The sequence below is a fragment of the Anomaloglossus baeobatrachus genome, chromosome 3, assembly GCF_048569485.1.
Source record: "Anomaloglossus baeobatrachus isolate aAnoBae1 chromosome 3, aAnoBae1.hap1, whole genome shotgun sequence".
NCBI classification, from domain to species: Eukaryota; Metazoa; Chordata; class Amphibia; order Anura; family Aromobatidae; genus Anomaloglossus; species Anomaloglossus baeobatrachus.
Window position 1 is genome coordinate 341,332,613 of NC_134355.1, and position 4,840 is coordinate 341,337,452.

Below are 4,840 nucleotides of genomic sequence, written 5' to 3' on the forward strand. Positions count from 1 at the left end.
AGTAAATAAGCTAGGATAGTTATGCTGGTATAGGAGTTTATAACTAGATGTTAATTGTATTGCCAAGTATGTCAAGGATGTATTTTTCCACTTGTAATTATAGCTTTCTCGTAATGTGTCACCCTGGGCAAGCCAGGGGACACAGGTCACACACCACCACACCTTACATCCCAGGTAGGAACACCACAGCTAACCAGAAATCCTTGTTGTCTTCCTCCAGAGGCTGATGATCCACACCAGGGGGTGGGCCAGGCAGTTGGCTCCGCCCACCAAGGAGGTCACAGCTCTTGAGGCGGGAGAAACCAGGCAGTCCAGTGAGGGACATGAAGGAGTGAAGAAGAGATAGAGTTTGGAGGAGGAAGTGGAAGGAGTGGAGGAGTAGTCTAGACAGGGCAAAAGTAAACAGCAAAGGGAGAGTGAAAGTAGAAAAGTGGAAAAAGGAGGAAAACAAGTGAAGTGACAGAAGAGAAAGAAAGCCTGAAGGGTCCAGCTTTGTGTAGGGCCAGATCAGCAAGGTCAGCGACGGCGGTGACTGTCTGGAGTGGGACCGTTTGGAAGTTCCTGGAAGGACCCCGTTGGCTGTGTGCCCGGTGGTCTGGAGCAGTGTTCCGAAGGACAGTCAGCACCAGGGCAGGGGCCTCTCGGACCCCGGCAAGGCTAGGAGTCGCCAAATTTGCCGAATCCGTCAGTGATGGGGACGCAGATCCCCCAACAACCAAGTCCCGACTGAAGGCAACAGCCCAACCTGAAGCAGAGAGACACCGCCACCGCCACGGCACCAGTTTCTCAGGGCCAGCGCCTGCGGGCAAAGTGTAGAGCTCCTCCGGCCCAGATTGTAGTCGGGGAGCGGGTAACCGGAGGGAATCCACCGCTACCACAAGTCAACCATAGGTGCAAGGAAGAGGGACATTACCGTCACCTACCGGGAGTGCAGGTGCAGCCGTCTGTGGGACCGTCCTACCAGCCGTTTGGTTTACCGTACAAACTGTATCCACGTCTCAGGCTGAGTGAGTGCCACAGTGCCGCAAGGCACAGCGCTGCCCCCGCGTCCCTGCGCCCACCAGGCCCCGCACCTCACAAACCTCCACCGGGCCCCGCGATCACCAACCCCTACCCACGGAGGGGCAACACAACACCTGGCTGCTCCGCATCACCATCCCCGGGAGCCCCGTATAGAGCAGCGGTGGTGAAATCACCACAACCGTGGGTGGCGTCACGGACAATAATCATCCCCACACCCAACAACTCCCTTTCACTCACGGGCGAGGAGTGCCGCTAGAGAAACCCCCGGGATCCGGCCTACAGCTCGAGCCACCACTGAGCAGCGGCCGCCGGACCCGAGCAGAAGGGGGCGAGCGCGGTGTGCTGACACCCTCCTCCCCGCCCGCGACAGTAAGGTGGTCACTTGTGCCTGCGGAGTGTTAGGTTATGTGCGCACGTTGCGTAAATACATGCAGTTACGCTGCGCTTTGTAGCTCAGCGTAACTGCATGCGTCCTGCGTCCCCTGCACAGTCTATGGAGATTGTGCAGGGGCCGTGCGCACGTGGCGTTTTAGAGCGCAGCACTTCGGCTACTGCCGAAGCGCTGCGTAAAAAGAAGTGACATGTCACTTCTTTCCTGCGCTTTGCCGGCAGCTCCTGCTTTGTCTATGGCAGGAGCTGCAGGCAGAGCGCATGGAATCGGCTTCACTACGGACATTTCTGCAGCGATTTAAAGCGCACATGTGCTCTTCAGATCGCTGCAGAAATTTCTGCAGTGAACTGTACGCAACATGCGCACATAGCCTTAAGTGGCAAAGCCTCCGTTTTGCTCTGATTGACCTTATATCCCGAGAGCCTTAGTAATCACCTTTTCTAAGGCCACGTGCAGACACTGAGTGTTCAGTAAGATTTTTACCTCAGTATTTGTAGCCAAAACCAGGAGCAGTAAAATCAGAGAAAAAGTATCATAGAAACTCAAGCACAACTTCTGTATTTTTCACCCACTCCTGGTTTTGGCTACAAATACTGATGTAAGATACTGACCAAATACTGAACGTGTGAACATGACCTAAGGATCAGTGATAACTTATTCATTAGTGGGGTCTGATTGCTGGGACCTTCACCGATTGACAAAATGTGCAGCTTTAATCTCCATTAAACTAGAGCTCGTGTCCGACTCGACCACTGACTCATTCATTCCCTCAGTGGTTGTGAGCGCTGTGCTTGTTATTATCTGGCTGCCCAAAAAAAGATGAATGGAGCTGCTATCACACACCCCACCTGCTGCCGCTGCAAAAATGTTCCTCAATCTTCCAATCAGTGCGGTTTCCACTGGTTTGGTTCCACTGATCAATAAGTTATCACCAACCTAACCTGTGGATCGGTGATAACTTGTTTTCCCCAAAGACACCATGTCTGCAAACTACTTTAATTGTACATCCCAGTTATGGTGCACAATATAGATGTGCAGGAGCAGCCTGTGTTTTACAGTCAAAGCATCACAATAACAGGGACAACGGGGTGTTTATATTTAGTAGGGAGGGCCCCTGTAGTCAATTCTCCTGGTGGGCTCCAGACAGCCCAGTCCGACCCTGGCTGCAGCCCTCAGCTAATTGCTTTTTCTTTTGCTGGTTATCAAAAATAAAGGAGAATCCCACAGCGATTTTTAGATTTATTTAAATTATTATTTAACAAATAATCATATGAGCCACCTTTTTTGATCACCAGCCAAGGTAAAGCAGACAGGTGGGGCTAGTATTGTCATGCTGGGAAGGCCCATGGTTGTTTGGCCCTTCCCAGCTTAAAAATAGCCACCCGCAGTTGCCCAGAAGTGGTGCATCAATTGGATCTGTTCATTCTGGCACTTTACCCAGCTCTTCCCAATTCCAATGGTGCAGTGGCAATCAAGAAAAAAACAAAAATAGGGGGTGCCAGCACTGCTTGAGAATGGCATGCAAACAATAAAAGTGAAAATTCACATATTATTCCAACTGTACTATAATGCAAAATGAGATTCTTAGCAAATAATTAATCAATTTTTTGAGCCACCCCTGACACGTCACAGCAAATCTCAATAAGGGGTCCTACTCTATATTTAATATTTACATTGTGCCATGCAGCCTCCTAAATTAATTAAAAGCAGAATCATATTGAAGCAACACATATACAGTCATATGAAAAAGTTTGGGCACCCCTATTAATGTTAACCTTTTTTCTTTATAACAATTTGGGTTTTTGCAACAGCTATTGCAGTTTCATATAGCTAATAAATGATGGACTGAGTAATATTTCTGGATTGAAATGAGGTTTATTGTACTAACAGAAAATGTGCAATCCGCATTTAAACAAAATTTGACCGGTGCAAAAGTATGGGCACCTCAACATAAAAGTGACATTAATATTTTGTAGATCCTCCTTTTGCAAAAATAACAGCCCCTAGTCGCTTCCTGTAGTTTTTAATGAGTTCCTGGATCCTGGATTAAGGCAGATTTGACCATTCCTGTTTACAAAACAATTCCAGTTCAGTTAAGTTTGATGGTCGCCGAGCATGGACACCATGCTTCAAATCATCCCACAGATTTTCAATGATATTCAGGTCTGGGGACTGGGATGGCAATCCCAGAACATTGTAATTGTTCCTCTGCATGAATGCCTGAGTAGATTTGGAGCGGTGTTTTGGATCATTGTCTTGCTGAAATATCCATCCCCTGCGTAACTTCAACTTCGTCACTGATTCTTGCACATTATTGTCAAGAATCTGCTGATACTGAGTTGAATCCATGCGACCCTCAATGTTAACAAGATTCCCGGTGCCGGCATTGGCCACATAGCCCCAAAGCATGATGGAACCTCCACCAAATTTTACTGTGGGTAGGAAGTGCTTTTCTTGGAATGCCGTGTTTTTTTGCCTCCATGCATAACGCCTTTTTGTATGACCAAACAACTCAATCTTTGTTTCATCAGTCCACAGGACCTTCTACCAAAATGTAACTGGCTTGTCCAAATGTGCTTTTGCATACCTTAGGTGACTCTGTTTGTGGCGTGCTTGCAGAAACGGCTTCTTTCGCATCACTCTCCCATACAGCTTCTCCTTGTGCAACGTGCGCTGTATTGTTCACCGATGCACATTGACACCATCTGCAGCAAGATGATGCTGCAGGTCTTTGGAGGTGGTCTGTGGACTTGTCCTTGACTGTTCTCACCATTCTTCTTTTCTGCCTTTCTGATATTTTTCTTGGCCTGCCACTTCTGGGCTTAACAAGAACTGTACCTGTGTTCTTCCATTTCCTTACTATGTTCCTCACAGTGGAAACTGACAGTTTAAATCTCTGAGACAATTTTTTGTATCCTTCCCCTGAACAACTATGTTGAATAATCTTTGTTTTCAGATCATTTGAAAGTTGTTTTGAGGAGCCCATGATGCCACTCTTCATAGGAGATTCAAATAGGAGAACAACTTGCAAGTGGCCACCTTAAATACCTTTTCTCATGATTGGATACACCTGCCTACAAAGTTCAAAGCTCAATGAGGTTACAAAACCAATTTAGTGCTTTAGTAAGTCAGTAAAAAGTAGTTAGGAGTATTCAAATCAAGAAATTGATAAGGGTGCCCATACTTTTGCACCGGTCAAATTTTGTTTAAATGCGGATTGCACATTTTCTGTTAGTACAATAAACCTCATTTCAATCCAGAAATATTACTCAGTCCATCAGTTATTAGATATATGAAACAGAAATAGCTGTTGCAAAAACCCAAATTGTTATAAAGAAAAAAAGTTAACATTAATAAGGGTGCCCAAACGTTTTCATATGGGTGTACCTGTAACATTTCAGAAACCGCTTCCATGTTTTCAAGGAA